Source organism: Chinchilla lanigera, unplaced genomic scaffold, assembly GCF_000276665.1.
Source record: "Chinchilla lanigera isolate Chin_1 unplaced genomic scaffold, ChiLan1.0 scaffold00007, whole genome shotgun sequence".
NCBI lineage: Eukaryota > Metazoa > Chordata > Mammalia > Rodentia > Chinchillidae > Chinchilla > Chinchilla lanigera.
In genome coordinates this window covers 40,118,670-40,137,915 of record NW_004955408.1, presented here as the reverse complement: position 1 = coordinate 40,137,915, position 19,246 = coordinate 40,118,670, and the positions used below count along the sequence as shown (strand labels likewise).

Below are 19,246 nucleotides of genomic sequence, written 5' to 3'. Positions count from 1 at the left end.
GTTTTGTCTAGTTGATCTATTTTTTATTTTGGAAGTGCCAGTTGTGATTTCACCTTTTACATTTCTTAGCTGCGTTTACTCTGGTCCTTTCTCTCCTTCTTTCGGTTAGATGACAAAGTTTTATCTATTTTGTTTATTTTTCAAAAAAACAACTGTTGGACTCATTAATTCTTACTATTGTGTTCTTGGTCTACATTTCATTGATTTGTGCTGGGATCTTTCTCTTCCTTGTACCAGCTTTGAGCTTGCATTTTTCTTGTCTTTCTAGGTGCTGAGATGCATCATTAAGTTATCTATTTGAGCTTTCTCTGTTTTGTGATGTGGCCATTCACAGCTATAAACTTCCCTCTTAGAACCACATTCAGATAGACAGTTTTGCAGGATATGTCAGCCTGGGTTAGGAACAGTTTTGTTTTAGGGCTTGTCGTAGAAGTTCTGATATGTTGTACTGGCTTTATCATTTAGTTCTAGAAACTGTCTTATTTCTTTCCTGATTTCCTCTATAATTCATTATTTAAGACTGTACTCCTCATTTAACAAACAGTCATCGTAAGTGAGGAAGTGTATGTGGTGTGTACTTTACAATATTCACAACAAAGAAAGAGTGGAAGAATCTCCAATTTGACAACTTTACTTTCATTTGCATATCTCTGTTTAGTTTCCATGCACTTGCATAACTTCTGTGTTTTTTTGTCACTGATTTCTAACTTTATTGCACTACAGTATAATTTCAATTCTTTTTATGTTTACTTAAGGCTGCTTTATTGGATAGTATGTGTCTATTTTGGAGAAGGTATCACGTGCTGCTGAAAAGAATGAATATTCTTTTGGTAGGTGGGAAATTCTGTAGATATCTCTTAAGTCAATTTTTTTGAAGGTTTTTTCAACTCTGATATGTCGGTTGTTTTGTCTAGTTGATCTATTTGTGATAGTGAGGTGTTGAACTACCCCCACTATTTGTCTATTTTATCCTCTATGTCCAACAGTATGTGTTCTGTGAAGTTGGGTGTACTATACTGTTTGTCACATTTATGTTAATAATTGTTACCTTTTCCTGTTGGATCCTGCAACCAATATGTGACCTTCTTTCTTGGTTTGTCCACTTTGACTGAATAGAAGATAGCTACATCTGCTTTCTTGTGAAGTTCCTGTTGCATGGAAAGTTTCCAGCCTTCAACTTTTACTGTTTCTTTTTGGGTTAAATGTGTTTCTTGTATAAAACCTGTTGTTGGATTTTGTCTCTTGACCTATCCTGCCAATCTCTGTCTTCAGGCTGGGGAATGGAAACCTTTTATCATATGGGCTATTACTGATAGGTACTGACTTACTCCTGCCATTGCCTTATTTCTCTGTTGTTGATTTCCTGTTCCCTTCTACTTAACTGTTTACTGTACCCCGTATATTTATTCTATTAGACTTTTTGTTTTTGTTATCTTCATTGTCTCTAGGGTATCACTGAGAATTTTTTGAAGTACTGATTTGGTCGTCATGGATTTCTTCAGATGTTCTTCATGATGAAAGTGTTTTATTTCTTGTCAATTTTGAAAGATAGTTTTGCAGGATATGTCAGCCTGGATTGGAAACTGCTTCCTTTTAGGGCCTGAAACACTTCATTCGAAGCACTCCTGGGCTTTAAGGTTAAGTGTTGAGAAGTCTGTTGTAATTCCAATGGGTTTTCCTCTATTTGTTGCTTTTCTCTGCTTTTAAGTTTCTTTGTTGTGTTGGATTTGTGGGACTTCAACTACACTGTGTCATGGGGAGATTCTTTTCTGATCATCTGTTTGGTATTTATATCCATATGTTAAATTCTTTTAACTTATTTGGAAAGTTTTTAGTTATTATTTCAGAAAACAGGAGTTTTAGGACATTTGTGCTACTGTATTTTTCACCAATTCTAATAAATCTTAAATTAGCCTTCATCTAGGAGCTATTAGATCCATTTTCAAGTTCTCTTGTGGTTTTTATAATGTATTTCCTTAATTGTTCACTGACAACAGCTCCATCTTCCAATCCTGAGCCTCTGTCCTCACGTCATTCACTTCTGTTGCCCACACCTTCTCTGGGTTCATGTCATAATGATGTGTGACTTTCTACTCAAAGCCCTTTTATGCACTCTAATTCTTTCCTATGCTGGTCTTGCATGTCCTGCATCATTTTATTTAGCTCTTCTATGTTTTTAATAGTGCCCTCTTTAGATACATTGATGATTTTGTTTAACAGGCCCAATATCTTCTTTCATCTTGCCAGTTGCCTTTTTGAACTGTTTTATTATCTCCACTAATACCATTCTCAATAATTCAAGTGTGGAGCTTTTGGTTTCCTTCCTTTCAATACCCCAAGCCAGTATTTTCTAACATCTGCATGAGTCATCTATGGGTATCATATCTTCTTTCAACTCTTAAAACTGAGTGCCCACCCTCCCCATTCCACACTGAAACCATAAGGCTTAGCTAGAAACTCAGATCCCTCTGCTGAGCTCACATTCATAAATGACATGTGGAATTCTCATACTCCCTCTGAGGTACTATAATTTTCCTGATTTTCTTCTTTACCATAGACTATTTGCCATTTCCCTGGCAAGGCTGCTATCTTGATTCCCACAAAATAGTATGTCTGTGAATCACCATTCAATTTTACCCACATGAAGGCTACCTTAGGGAACACCAGCTATATCACATTCCTACACTTTTCTCAACTGTTGCTCTGTATTTTCCTTTCTGTGGCTATCCATAGTGTTTAGTTAAAAAATACTGAAGTGTTTTTGTCTTTACTGGAGATGTACTTGGATTCCTTTTCCTGACATCCTACCTAACTTGTAAATTTTTCCACAGCAGCATGTGAGACACACTTTTCTGTACATCCTAGTCTCACAGAATGTTTATCATAGCATGAGAGGAGGAGCAAGTGCCCTATTAGTACTAAGACTTCTGCACACACATATCCTGACTTTTATCGAAAATGATATTTATCAAGAAATTTAATCTGGAATTTTAAAATATCATTTACAAAAAGTTTGGTGCAATATCTGAAGATTCCTCCACATCCTCATAGTATTTTCACATTGTGCATACAGAAAGAAGAAGGTTTATTTCTACCCTAATTATCGATTTTAATTCCAGGCTATTGTAAGTGCTTCCATGAGAAGGAACAGAATGAGCATGCCCTGGCATTCCCTTTGGCTTTTTTTCCCTGTTTGCCAAAGCAGTCAGGATACCTGTGAGCACACATAGGAAGGCATTTGTCAATTCCGTCTAGTCTGTCTGGAGAATATTCATGCAAATATAAAGAGAAGAAAGAAGTTCAATTTAAGACTCGAGAGCCTTCTTTGAGAAATTATGTTGCCCTCCCCAAGTTTGTGTCCATAGTTCTCTACAGGTAAATGTGTTCAGACACTATTACAGCTGTACTCCCCAATTCATGACTCAAAATTAAGCTGAGGCTGCTTAAGCTGTTATGTGCTCACACGATAATTTGATCAGAATCATTTAGCTCTTCTGCTTTCCAAATCCTTTCAGACCAGGGTCAGCAAATTTCAGCTGTGTGCGAAATTGGGCCTGCCACCCGTTTTGTTAAGTCTGTAAGATAAAAATAATTTTGAAAGAATAACACTAGCAATCAATTTGGTGATAGGAGAGATTAAACCACCTTTAAGAAGAAAAACTTCTCCCTTCCAAAGTAAATTTTAATTAGTCTCAGATTTGTTTTACAAAACCTTGAACTCAGTTATTTTGAATGCTATCAAAGTGTGTCCAGTTCTGTGGGTTATATAACTCTCTACATTACATTCTTGAGTTTGCCTCTCAGTCTTTAAAACCTAAAATAGTTAGCACTTAGCCTTGCACAAAAAAACTTTTCCAATCCCTGCTTCTATGGTGACATTGACAATGATTTCATATATGCATGGTATCTAAAATAATTAAATTCATAGAACAAAGAGTGAGACAGTGGCAGCTAGTGACCAGAGGGAGGGAAAACAGGAAGTTCCTGGGTAAGGAGCACAAAGCTGTAGTTATGCAGATGAATAAATTCTGGACATCTGGTGCAGAGTACTGTACAACAGCAGCAGTTTAATTAAGGTTGAGAACTCTAGGAGTGTCATATTACATTTTCTCCAAATTGAAGTATATGTATTATTTTATTTTTCTGCTGTATAATTCATATGAATTAAATGCAGCAAATGTTAACAGCTCTTTCCTCCTTTTTTAAATAAAACAGCTATTATTTTAAAATTAAAACTTATTGTAGCACTGATTGGTATAAAGTTTTCCGTATTTCACAAGCTCTATGTGGTAAACACAATTTCTCTCTGAAGAAAACAACAAAGCAGAGGATGGGGAAAGCAACCAGACACAGAGCTCCTACAGCACCATGAGTCTGTGCTTGGCCTGGCTCGGTCCTCGAAGGATGCCACCCCACCCCCTTGCTGTCTGCCTTCTCCTTCTCTCCATGCCCTGCAACTGTTTGTGTCTGTCCTGAGTCTGCAGTAATTCTTCACTGCCGTGCACTTTGCTCTCCACCTCTTCCCAGAAGCAGCACAGGCAACCGTGCTGGCTAAGTGAGTTTGACAGCGATGTCTCAATGCTGGTTTAAACTTTGCTACCCTGGCCTCATCTGAATCACAAGTCCAGCATGGGACTCTGCACAAAGGCAAAGACTCAAGCCAGAACTGTGGAGTTAAGAAGGTGCTGACATCGTGAGGTCTCACCTTCCTCCAAGTAGGCAACTTGGCAAAGACAGTATAAGGCAGGTTGGGTGCACAACTATTCCTATTCACTGTACCTTGCACTTAGGCGCTAACCCAAATGGGCTTTAAGACAAGGAGTCATTATCTATCCAGGTCACCCCCTATGCAGAATTATAGGCAATATAAATTGATCAATCAGGAAAGGCAATGCTTTAGCTACCAGTAAACCTACGTTCTCCATCGATCTCAGCCATTAACTCATGGTGTGACATTGTTGTCATTTCATATAACTGGCATTTCTTTGATATGCTTCCCATTGATGACCACTGAAGTTTCTTGCAACTGTCTTTCCAAGACCCTAGAGCTCTAAAGCCTACTCTATAGAGTAGTACAATCTAGAGAAGAATGCTATTTGAGTAGTGGCCCTAAACAAACACATTTTTTTTGATACCGGCCAGTCAGCTCATAATTTACTTATTCTCTTCAAAAGCTGGGATAGTTCTGCCAAAATGATGTCACTGAAACCTAGATATACCCCCAAAATGCTTGACAAATAATTATCACATTCCTGTGCTAGTTGGCTGTGATTTTACTGGTTGTTCAAAAACTTTAATAAAAGAATATGATTTAACCAATTGTTGCACAAATACATATTATTTTATGATTACTGGTCTCTGGTAGAGATCAAGGATGACACGATGACAGTGGCTCTATTGCCAAAGGTGGATCTTATCCAGGCCTGGACACAGTGTAACATAGCAAGTAAAAGGATGTAATATGAATAAGTGAAGAGAAACTAAAATAATACCTATAAGTGCTGGGATTTGTTGTCTACAAGCAAAACATAGAAGGCACAGAAATGTATTCCAAAAGTCAGAAAGGGAAAAAGCGGCACACCATTCTAGTTAAGCAACACAAATGCTTTTGAGAGAAACATAAAAATGAAAATAGGAGTAAAATGGATTTAAGAAAAGCGAAGAGGGTCAGAGATGGCCTGGTCTATGTTCTCAGTGGCCAGGTGGGGCCTGGTGTGGCCTGGTTATAACAGCAAAGACATCTGTGAGGTTTGCATTAATGAGAAGCTGACCACAGGACAAGAATTTATTACTGGATCTACAAGGTGCTAAGTGTTGTATGACACATTCTTCACAAGGCACACTATGGATGACGCTCCCCCTCAAAACAGAAAGTCTACTTTTAGGATTCTGGGTCTCACTGTTCCTAGGCCCCCTTTCATAACAAGCACAAATTGAACCAGATTTCTGTTCAGATATTGCTTCATCTACTATGCCAGTGCATGGGGAAATGCCTGTCCCAAAATGTTGTCTGTCCTTTATAAACATTTGAAATTGATCAACCAGAGGGCAAAAGCTTATTATTACCTAATAATTCACTCAGTGCCTCATGAAAAAGATAAATGTTTTGCTCATCTACTGGACTAATTTGACCATCTGAACTGTACAGTGAGTCTTCATCAAAGCATATCTTCTAAAGTAACTAATGACTTAGAAACACTGCATGTTCTGTAACTGCTCAGTATGTGTCCACTTCACCTACACTAATTACTTGTTAGGATCTGGCAAGACAATGGGCCTCAAAACCTAGCTGAATTCTTTACCTAGTCTATAAAACATGCAATATTGATGATGCTGCTAAACGCAAGCAATGTATTCTTAAGTGAGGTCAATATAACATTTTGATAGAGGTAATGGAATAGTTTGAAATGAAACTTCTGCTTAATAAATGGGTGTTTATAATTATCCATATTCCAGCAGGAATTTTAACATGTCTTGCAAAAATTCCTAAAATATAGCAAGAAAATAAAGAGGATGAAGAAGAAGGTGGGGGGAAGGGACGGGGAAGAGGTGGGGGGGACAACATTCAAGCTATAACTTGTACTTAAGTTTTTAAAGCTCATATCTGGGTATGTGAGAACTGAAGAGAAAGAAGAAATCACAACAGCTCCATGAAGTATCCCTTTGTCATTAAACCTAAAAAGAGAAGGCATCATGGTGAATCTGAAGAGAGGCAAATTCAATGCATGAAAGAGGTATTGGGGTCCTCTCCCACTCATTGTCTCATGTCACTGAGTCTGCATTAAAAATGAGGAAACTAATTATCATAGAAAAGAGCAACACTCCAAGACAAGCTATTTTCTGTGGAGTATAACAACAAATAACTTCAGGAAGTCACACAGACTGACAAAGCAGAATTAAAAGACCTTTTATAGGAAATCCCCCAATAACCCTACTAACAAATGAGACATCTCTATGTTACCACAACTTCAAGATATCCTTAGGATGAACCAGGCCCAAAGTGCTTAAGCTTTTTCACCTGCTATTTCAAGTGTTCAGCCGGGTATTTTGGACACCAGTGAAAACAAGATGAACTCTGGCTCTTCTGAACCATCAGAATCTGCTCAGCCTCGCTTAATGGTGGAGTTCACACAGTACATGTTAGATCTCTACAAAAGATGGAGAGATAACAAAGCTATGGGTAACCAATATTAATAGACTAAGACACTTTTCAGAATGATGGCTCTGCTGATCCTCACGTCATCGTAGAGGATCAACTATCAGGGTGCAGCCTGATAGGAGTTTACAACTGAGTCTCTTCCCCAGGAACTACCTGAGCCAAAGTCAGTGACCTGGTGCAGGCTTGTAGCCCCTCTTTTGGGCTAATACCCACCCAAGGCTGGCTGGCATATAGGCACAAAAGCCCACACTGCAAATCAAACATTTGTAAGGGGCTGGGTTAATTTCAGTTTCCAACACAACTAGCTATGCCCACTGCTGCAAATTCTCCTTCTGTGTCACTCACCTATGTGTCAGGAAATTGGTGTTTCTCAGGATGCTTACCAACAAGCCTCTTCTAGACAAGTCTCCAACTCCCAAGGGACATCACTTATGAGCTTATGTGGGGAAAAAGTAATGCCTGCCACATTACAATATTAGATAAATTAAACAAAAGTATATCTGAGTACAATATTTAAAGCTTTCTTTGTGAGTGGGGGTAAATGGGGTAGGAAGATACAAAATTCCAAGTGGAATAAATCTCACATCTATAAACAAATGATTATGGTTTTCACTCACACATTCTATACTATATGACTAATTCCCAAAAGGAACACATGTATAACAAGCACAAAAGTTGTTCAATTAAAAAGAAAAATGCAATGTAGTAATTAAAACTCTATTCAAATCAGACAAGAATCAATATTAATTCACTACAAGTCATGAAAGTAACTAGATGTTTCAGTCATTAAAATACTAAACCAAGGTTTGGGTAAAGGATTTCCCTCAGCCTGGGTTGTTTTAAAGTAAATATATCATCTACCTATGAAGGCTCTATGCCTGTTTCCTCTTAAGTTTGATTAGACTATAATCTCAGAAACAAGACCAAGTTTTTTGTTTGTTTGTTTGTTTTTTGTTTTTGAGACAGGCTGTCACTCTGCAATTCAGGCCAGCTGTGAACTCACTATGTAGCCCAGGCTGGCCTAGAACTTATGGCAATCCTGCCTCAGCCTCCTGAGCACTGGGATTACAGGTCTACTCCACTACACCCAGCCTAAAATCAAATTTGTGTGCAAAATTATAATAAAATATTGGGCATTATTATATTGAAACAGAAAATTTGATTCTACTTTTTCATACACCTATGGAGTTTTTAAAAATAATAATGTTAAGGGTTAATGGTAATAACAGATGATTCAAAAAAGAACTGAAAGCATTAACTCGAGGATTCATTTAAAGAAGAATAAACTGTAAAGTGATATATCCCTTCAATAGGTAGAAAGAAGGCAGAAACATCATATGAGCAAGTATTAAAAATAAGGAAAAAACTCATTACTTTTCAGTGAAGCAGAAGATCTTATTTATGTTGTTTATCTAAAATCTTAAGAGTCTAGCAAAATAAAATATTTGGCACATTTTTTAAAATATGTGAGATTTTTTAAAGAAATAATTGCTATTTCACTGTTGGTCCAACAGGTACTTTAGGTGAAAAATGCAGATAAATTCCTAAGAGATTTAAATTAACAAATGAAATAATCATGAATACGTTTCTCTGAAATTAGTGTCAGGAAAGACAATTAGGCCTTTTAACATCACACCACGTGGAGTCTCTTGGGTGAAATAATACCGGGTAACTCTTCAGAAAGCTTCTTACTGGGGTTAGAATACTCACCAGAGTCATTATAAAATTGCTGTTTCTTCACTTTTCAATGTCTACGATATACAGGTTCATGACACAAATTCCAATCAGTTCACTACCTAACAAACTGGGATTCTTCCTTTTATTATCAACACACTGTGTATCATTTTGTCACATTTGCCATTAGCACAAGCAAAACTCTGTGCTTTGGCCAGTGGATATGAACAGAGGTGAAAGGTGTAATTTTTGCACTCTGTTCTCAAGTGCAATCCATGTGACTTCTCTTGCTTTTTCTCTTTTCTTCCACTGGATGATAAATGTTATGGCTATAGTTTATTATGCGAAGACAATGAAACTAAAAAAAATGATAATAAAACTATTGAATCAGCATGGCTCTTTCTCTTGAGAGGCGTACAGCTGCTAACTGTCCTTCCTGTCCTGGGCTCTAGAATCTCACTCTGATGGTTAATCTTGATCACCAACTTGACTGGATTAAAAAGGCCCAGGAAATTAGTAAAAGCACAATTCTGTGTGTGTCTGTGAGGATGTTTCCAGAGGTAGCTAACATGTGAAACAGTAAACTGAGGGGGAGACGGGTCTTCAGTGTAGACAGCACCATCCTGTAGGATGGGAGCCAGGATGGAGCAAAAGTGAAAGGAGGATGGACTGACACCTCTGAGACTAGAAGATAAAATAAACCTTTTCTTTTTAAAGTTGCTTTTGTTTTTCTCAGAATGCTGACCAGCAAATTCTCTATGCCCTGCATACTGAACAGTTTGCAGCAAAGGCCAGGAGCTACTCCTTCCCTGCAAGTTTATGCAGGAGGACCTAGCGCGGATGCTTGGGCTCAGTCATAGGGTTATTCATCTGCAAACCGTCGAGTTTTGTTAGTAAATACATAGGTTCAATTAATAAAATAACATCAGCATCTAAAACAAGATAATAGCTTATTTCACAATTATATAATGATCCAGATAGATGCAGTTCGTGAAAAAATACTACTGCTCAGAGTCTGAGATTCTGGCTTCTTCTATCTTGCAGCTCAAACATCTATAATAGTTGATTTCCCTTTCACAGTTCATTACAGCTTCTCCAACTGCAACCATAACATTAATTATCTAGCCAAAGAAAGGGAAAAAAGCAAGTCACATGCATTGCACCTGAGAATAGAGTGTAAAAATTACACGTGTCCCCTCTGTTCATATCCACTGGCCAAAACATAGTTATCTTGATAAGCTATACTAGGAAGAGGATTGGAAATACATTCAGTCTTCTGGAAGGCCACGTGTCCAGAGCAGCTTTACAGACGGTGCAAACACTGGGAACAACTAGCATGTCCAGCACAGTAACCAGGAAGCCATCTAGTTTAGCCAGTTCTCTCTCTGCAGAGTGAACCAGCTCAGCAAGGGTCCCTCAGAAAAGATGCATGAATGGAGCCTTCACTGAAGCCCCAATAGCTGGCCTCCTTTCCACACAAAGATCTTCTCCAGGTCCCGCAGTTCTCATACTTTGGCTCTCACCGAGTCACTCTATCCCTCTGAAAACATCTATACTGAATACTTAAATTCACATTACTGAAGGACAGCATTGCCTGAAAAAGCTCCTTTGGACTTTATGAATGTAAATAACTTACATAAAGGGACATACTGAAAATTTAATGTGATTTCTCATGTATTAATCACTTGATATTCTGAGTGTTCTGTAAAAATTACCTCATTTAACCCTTAAGCTGATTATAATGTATGGATGGTTTTCACCCCTTTTCTAGATGGAAAAGTTTTGAAGTAAAAAGAGGACAAGGAACTTAACGTGGCTCATATACACCAAAAAGCTGAGAAGAGAGATCATACCACACAGCCCGACTGTGCGCTCTTCTGCTCAGGAGTGGCCCATTTGTCCCTGTATTGCCATCAATTTTCCTCCCACCCAAGGTAATTTATTTGACTTGCAAATGCATTGTAGAGACTCTCAGAACTTTAAAGACATGCAATTTGTTTACAGATCAGAAGTTGGAGGCAGAAAGATCACACAGAAAGCAGTAACAAAAAAAAAAATGTATTCAGTCTCTGGATTTTCAGAATAGAGTTCAGGTCCTTCATGCTGGCCTCTCTCTTTGCATAGGACAAAAGTGAAGGCAAGTTTCTCCTAGGAACACTATTCTACTACACACAAAGAGTTAACCAGAAATATTCTAGAACACGTCTTCTAAAAGACATCAATCACTAAACACTTTAGCTATTTTTTAAAAGAAAGACAACCTGTGAAATTATTTTTTCTAAAACCTGGTGATTTTGTAAGGAATTTGTTTACAGTAACAAAAGGTTATCATCTTTCCACTGAACTTTTCTTTTGTAGGACAAGGTCTCGCTATGCAGTTCAGGCTGACCTTGAACTCACTATGTAGCCCAGGCTGGTCTCAAACTCGCAACGATCCTCCTGCCTCAGCCTCTAGAGTGCTGAGATTACAGGTGTGCACCACAACTCTGGGCCCCATTTGAAACTTTTTTAAAGTAAAAGGTAAAGCTACATATTTTCTTTGGAACTGAAGGGTATGGGTTTCTCTGGGTTTCTGAAAGAGCAGAAGTAGAAGTCTGGGCACGGCTGTGGTGGGCTGTGGGTGGAGGGCGGCTGTGGTCTGATGCTGGTCAGAGTCACTCCCGCCTCAGTTGTAATAGTCTCATGTGTTTTCAAGGGCTGCAGAGTGAATCTTGTGCTGAAGTATAACTGTAATGAAGAACATGACAGGACATGCTTTGCAGTGAGGGAAAACAAGCTCTCCAGGCACATCCACAGGAAGCCATTCATGCTGAGCAAGCTCCTGTCCTCGGCTGCTCCCAGCCTGCGGCAGCACAGTCCTTCTATTTGGTACTGGGAATCGAACTCAGGACCTTGCGCTTGCCAGGCAGGCGTGGCACCGCTGAGCTATACCCCTGGCCCGGCGCAGCGGTTCTCAAGTACCTGTGGGCACAGATTTCTTTACAGGGAATTTCTACTCTGACTCAGGAAACCCCCAAGATGCATTTTCTTTGAGCTGTATTTACCCCATGAGATTCCTCCCAGCAACTGCTAACAACGGAAACTGCTCCTGGAGAAGACTCCTGCCCTGCAGGACTGGGAGATGCTGCAGGGAGTCAGCTTTTGCCTGGCCAGCCTGGGGCAGGCGCCCGGAGGCCGCACGTAAATGCCACCACGGGACAGAGACACTCGCTCTGGGGACTCCAGTCTCTTTGGTGGCAGAACCAGCACCCAGTCCACGGTGCCAAACATGCCCGTCTGTGAAGTGTTCACGTCCAGGGCAACACCATTCACAGTGGCAAAGTTTTCAATGTATTCAGCTTTCTTTTCACTTCTTTAATTAGTGCCTAAAATAACCACACTTTGAAAGAAAAAATGTAAAATGAAACCACTGATTAAAGCCACACGTTGCTTTGCAGAATTAATGCTAAATAGACACTAATAATTATGAAAGGATGATGTCAAAGCACAATGTAAATGCTTTACTATCAAGCGACCTTTTTTCCCTTTCTAACAGAAAAATTTCAGTCATAAAAGACAGTATGAGAAAAGGCAGTATGAGAAAAAAAGGCACTATGGTGGTAGCTGTCCTAAGAAGAGAACTTTCAGAAAAGTGAAAACTGTTCACCAAAAAAAAAAAAAAAAAAAAAAAAAAATCAATATGGAAAAAATACCACAGAATTTAATTTGAGAGACATTTTAGGTCAGGTTTTCTTGAACTATAGATACATGAAGGTAGATTACTACCAACATAATATATAAGGAAACACCTTCCACTGAATTAGGTCTAAAAAAGTGTAGGATCTATAAATACCATATTGGCAATGAATTTCACACCATACAAGACATGCTGGGCTGGGGACTTAGCTCAGCAGCACAGCACCTGCCCTGCAAGCACAAAGTTGTGAGTTTGATTCTGGGTAGGAGGGGTGGGGGGAACACATGCTGTACTCCTCTTTCTGTAACATATCAGGTAAAAGCAGTTAAGAAACCTGCTGTATTTTGGAGTAAAGACTTTAAAAAGATAAACGTAAGGCATCCCTGAGGCTGTTTAATCAAGAAATTTGTAAGGAAAGGTGCCGTGTTCAGCTACATGATACAAAGTCTGCATTATCAACACAGTCATTGGTTTATATCATCAGCATTACTTATCACATATCAAGTTTTATTAATTTACAAAATATATTATTTTAGAAAAGGTTTTCTATTGAAAATGGAATGGAACATCTGGCATTCTCTCTGCTTCAAGAGAAAGATTAATTAATGCATGAATATTAAGGACTCCTTAAAAGATATACTACATATATAAATTTTGAATAGTTATGGAAAATACATTAATGTTCCTTTAGCAAAAATTTAAAAGGAGGCTTCAATTTCATACAACTCTGAATTAAACCTTTTGATGTACCAAATGACCACATATTCTAGATGCCATTTATTACAGTGGCAGAATCAGTAAATCATTACTTTGAAAATGGCACCCTAGGTTCATCCATTCATCATTCACTCATATTTACTGAGCACTTACTAATGGTGCTTAATGCTGAGCACATAAGGAATGAGAGAAATGTAATCTATAAACTCCTATGTCCTACAGTGAACTGACACATTAAATGAAGTCACAAATAAGAAGTCCAAACCATTTTAAGTTCTATAAAAAGGAGGACACAGTGCTAAAACTGAAAATACTGTGGTAGAAGAGCTGGTGAGAAGGGCAGAAGACAGTGTTTCAGGAAGAGCAGGCTGATTGTGAGGGAGAATTCCAGGCAGAGGAGAAATGAGTGTAGCTAAAGCATAATGAGCAGTGGAAAACACACTGGGAAAAAGTTGTGAATACAGCATCTGTTATGGTTTGTGTCTGGATGTCCCCCCAAAGCCTCATGCAGTCATGGGGTAGGCTTCTACAGTTTATGCTTGACTCATGGTCCAATGTTGGAAGTATGGACATGCGTGCCACACTCACCCTGGGGTGGATAGTTTGCATACAATGTAAGGGAGGGAAAGAGGCTGCTTGCCGCTCCTCCTCCCTTTTTGCTCTTGCTGCTTTCGCTGTTTTCTACTGCCATAAATGGTTGCCCTCTGCCATGTGCCACCCTGACGTGCAGCCAGCTGAGTATGGGCTGAACCTCTACAACAGTGAGCTAAATAAACCTTTCCTTTCTTAATTTTGGATGTTGGGCATTTTGTCCCAGCAACAAGAGAAAAGTAACCAAGACAGCATCTCCAGAAGTCTGCATTCTCAGAAAACACTTGGAAGATATGAACATAAGAGTGGGTTGACCTAAGTGTGAACAAAATTTGGGAAGAATACAGGAAAGAGGCCTATCCCAGAAGAACAGCACACTTTGTAACACAGGGAGGGGTCTCTGATTATGATGGACAGTCCAAATTCCATCTTAGGAAAGAAAGATCTGATTCTAATATTCAGTGAAGCTGTGTTTTATTTTTCTGCTCCCAGAAACCAACTGCTGCTGAGAAGCAACTCATCCCTCCTTCCCTCCCAAGTGTCTTGGAAGAAGGGTCAGAAGAAAACCTCCCACAGCAGGAGGCTTCCACATAGGAGCTCCATCAGAGGCAAGGGGGCTTCACTGGCAAGTCCTCCGTCTCCCTCTTTAGCTAGAAGTAAGACCACAGCCAGGCAACTGTGATTTCTTTTATGGATTTGACCAACCTCTTGCTAACAAAGCTACAGGGAAATGAAACTTACACCTCACAGAAATGTTAGGGACAGTAGATGGAGGACAGATGCTACCGCTGTATTTAGTGGGCACATGGTCAAGGGGAGGGGATCCCAAGAACAGGAGGGGACTCCAGGTAAAGCTCTGAGACTGTAGAGCCCAAGGACAGAGGCCTGAATCTAGGGCTGTGCTGAAATTCAACATGGCTGCAATGGACAATGTTTGTGAAACTACATTACGACCTCTCCTTTCAGGGTTTCTAAACTACACAAATAAAACACTACCTAATTGTTGGGGTGAATATTATTGAATAATTTAACAGTGAGATTTAAAGCCCTCAAACAGGTTTCTCTCACACCAAAGATTTTTTAAAACAATAGGTTTTAATTTTCTCAGCAGATCCTGAGAAAGGGAGTTTCCCCCATTTTCTCAGTGAACCTAAATTGATGGAAATTAAATACCAGAGCATTTCTTTTAGGCTTTTCTCTCTGTCTCTCTCTCTCTGTCTCTTTGTCTGTCTCTCTCTCTCCCCCCTCACTCTCCATGTGTTTGTGTATTGTTACTTGACACTAAGCTATATCAAAAAGATAATTGTATTTCTCCTTCAATGCCCAACTGAATTTTATTTTTTTCCTATAGGATGAAAGTGAATTCTCAAAAGTCTATTCTCTTCCTGGACATCAAAAACTGCCAAAATAAATTCATTAATGAGTCATTAATTCATTAATGAGTCATTAATTCATTAATGAATTCATTAATTCATTAATTCATTAATGACTCATTAATGAGAAGATAAGGTTTTCTTCTGAAAATTATAAAATCAACAGAAAGAGATGATGTAAGTCATTTTGAAAAGACAGAAGTGGCTCTGAGCCATGCAAAACTGGCTATAAAATGACTAAGATTAATAATATAATTCAATCAGAAGGGTTCAAAGGAAAGTGGACTATGATCCAAGGATGTGTTCTCTTTGGTTCTAGGGACAAACAAAACTTTATTTGCATGATGTAAGACATCTGAACTAGATGTCATTCAACTTAAACCAATTTGTTGCAATCTATACAGCCATTTAATTATATTCAGTTTTTCCAAGCACTTTGCATTTAGGGAGAAAAGTCAGTAGCCAAAAGACAGTGTCCCCTTTCATAGTGCTATTTCTCATTTTATAGTAATATACTGACATTGTGTCTTTATTCATTAATTTTTGGAAACTTGAATATGGACTTCTAAGAGACAAATACACATTCATTATGCTATAAATCAGGTTTTTGAGATGGTGTTTTAGTTACTTTTTAGTTGCTAAGACAAAATACCTGAACCCAAAGTTAAAGGAGGAAAGGTTTATTTTGGCTCACAGTTTGTAGAGCTTTCAGTTCATCATCCACTGGCTCCATGGCAGAGGGGCATTGCAGAAGAGGAACAGTTTATGGTGAGCAGAAGTCAGCAAATCAGCAAGCAAAAGTGACCAGCAAGCAAAAGTGACCAGTGACCAGCAGCCATCCTCTTTCTGTCCCTTTTATCCAGGCTGCCCACATTTAGGGCAGGCAGAACTTACACCCAGGGTGGAGTAGCCTTAACCCTGGCATCGCACCATGAATCAGTCTCTGCTTCACATCCTTGATCCCAGCATCACACACTGTAGATCCATCCACCTCTAAAAAGCCCCACCTATGAATGCAGGAGGTTTTGTGGGGGCATCTAGATACAACCCATAAGAGAGAATAAAGCTCAAGCAGAGTCTCTCACACAATACTGTCCAGTACTCTCATCCACATGATAAATAGTTTTCTAAGATAATTAGGAATGAGACAAACCACCCATTTCACTCATGAGAGCACCGAAGTTCCATGGCTCATTTGCAGCAGGACATGAACCAAAATCTAAGCTTCTGTATTCTTTGTCCACTTTTCATACTATTACAATCTTACTACATCAGAGATATATGTAACACACTGTTGTTGACTGTCTGAATTTCAGGATTTTGAGTAGGCAGGAATTTTTAAGCAGTTGAATCTGGGGGCCATGCTAAGTAGAATTCATTCATCTCAAACTCCCCCACCTCAGCACCCAGTGCATTCTATTTCCTTCATCTGCTATATGCAAGGCTGCTTCTGATAGTTTAAAAAATTATAACATCACATCACGTCTAACATCCAGTATGTGCGTACAGATGGCATCTCATGGGACATCATCCTTTCCTACAATTGACAGGAAGTACAAAATAAACCTTCACAGATATCAGGCTCTGTTGCACAATGATAAGCATGCCAGACAGTAATTTTTCAACTTAGCAATTTCAACTAAGAAGCAGTTCAAACTGTCAAGACCTATCCACTTAATCATATTTCCATTATGAAATGTATTCTAATATATATTAACAAGCTCCTACATAACACATTGAATGTCACTTATTATTTAAATGGCTTTCTAGGAACACAAAGTATTCTGTCAATCGTGAATACTTTGCTCATAATGCCATCTTTTTGGGGATAGGTACAAATCATTCTCTCTGTTTTAGAGGTGACAAATTAACACTAAGAGTAAGTTAAGGACAAAAATCAGGCCAGTTTTTAGTAATAAGCCCAGCTAGAAGGAAATCTGTATTGATCAAGTTTTGTCTGTGCTGTCATAAAGGTTTTGTCACATTTTGTGAATGGTCTCTTTATGAAACTCTTTCAGTCTATTAGAAGCCTCAGTGATGCAAGTTCAACCCATACATGTAGAAAACACTAAAATGAGCAGGAAATCTGCTGTTCTGTATGCCAGGAGTCCAGCTGTCCGACTGGAAAATATCCCATCCAAAACAACTTGAGGACCCAAAAGACCACTACAGATTAAATATTATTAAATGCTGTTACAAAATGTCAATTAAAATATTATTAGGCCTCTGTCATTAAAAGTTTCTGATTGAATATATATATATGAAAAAATCAAGCTTATTTGATATCTACTTGACAACTTCAGCCCACAATAATTTTCTGCTGCTCTAACTAAAATACCACATTATAAAAATCCAGTTCTTTTACCTTTGAAAGTCAATCAAATTCAACAACCATGAGTGGTCTAAAATTGATAATGCTCTTCTAAACTTTACATCTTCCTGCCAGTTATTTCATGGATACTATCGCATTTAACTAGGAGGAATGAAAAGAATAGTTGGTGGATAAAGCAACTCTCCCTGGCAAAGTCCTCCTTAGCCAGTCTTTCTTACGTATCACTCTGAGAAGACTAACTTCAGCAACCCAGCAGACTTTCAATGCACCTGCACCCAACTAAAACATCTCATTGCCCAAAATGACCTGCTGTTCTTTTGGTCATCTCAGGCTCATCTTTCTTTCCTATGTCATATCACATGCACATGGCTGTACACAGTCCTACAGATGGATGAAAAGAACCCAATAAAAACCATGTAGAACATCTGGCCGGTACATGTATGGTCACACCAGAATGGGCCTACGGTGCTTTGAAATTATATAAGCTAACGTATGTACCAGGGGAGTACAAAGAACACAAAACACAGGTCAGTGTACAGCAAAGATTCAGTGTGATACATTTTTTGGCTAATTAAAAATTCACTACTTGGATTCACAAGCAACACAAGAGAGAGTAATTCTTAATCAACAGCCTAGTTTAGAGAAAGCTAGCCCTAAACTTTAAAATATTATTTCAATAACCAAATTTTGTCACCATTTCACCAACTTAACTAAAGTTATAGGGACTAGAGAAAAAGCCTGTAGTATAAGAATAGCACTCAAATATTTACATTCAAAAGTGATGATCCTAGTATTTCTTATGGTCTTATTTCTTAGCACTCTCCATAACATCACTTATATATTTAATGTGGACAAAGCAGGCTATAATCATGTAATAGTCTTGTCCTTAAACTAACGCTTTAAAATCTTTGTGATCCCTGCATATGGGTAAACATCCAGACCACAGTGGCATAGTGCTTGCAGAGGGATATTACCCAAACAAGGCTTTCACAAGCAAAGACAGATTTTTATAGGTAAATTCTAGGTAGATTGGGGAAAGGTGCACAGTACAAATATGTAAATCTAATGACACACAGAGGGGCTAACACTGCTGGTCTGAAGCTTTGCCTTTCTCCTATAATTTCTAAAGCAACTGAGGCTTTCTACGTTGTTATACATCTGAAGGAAGCATCAGCGACATATGTTACATCACATTACAGCAAACTACTCCAAAGAGAAACTTTCATTAGACTCTAAGCATTCTTCTTTACATTATTATAACAGTTGAAAATCGCATTCTGTTGCACATAAAAGAAACCCAAATAACATTTCTGTGACTACATAATGTTGAAGTCAAATTTCCAACAGTCCAGTGATGATGCAACAGTTATAAATCTGGAATAAACCTTCCAGATGTCACCCACCTCAGTGCATGGCTTTCATCATGCTGGCCTCAAGATGGGAGCTCAGTCTCTGGTAATTTTATTCCTATTGGAGGGAGAGGAAAAGGGAGAAAAGGAAGATAATATGGAAAAGCCACACGCAGCTGAGATTGCTCGCTTTAAGCCCTCTCCTGGAAGACTTATCAATGACCTACACTGAGACAGCACTGCCCTGGTTGCACCACATTTTAGCCTGAGAAGATGAGAGGTAGTTATTTAGTAGGGCTCTTAGTACCTTCAAGGAAAGGGGAATTCTGATTCTAAGGAAGAAAAAAGGAATAAATGATTAAGTAACCAGCAGTA

General features: G+C 38.6%; 1 protein-coding gene across 1 annotated transcript in view; it reads right to left on the bottom strand.

Moving 5' to 3' along the window:
• Prr16 (proline rich 16) overlaps positions 1–18,998 on the bottom strand; it is a gene marked incomplete at its 3' end in the record, with an annotated part of 132,227 nt that extends 113,229 nt beyond the window's left edge. The window contains 2 exon segments of the mRNA XM_013507054.1: positions 7,019–7,148; positions 18,926–18,998.
• Positions 18,999–19,246: the final 248 nt, after the last annotated feature.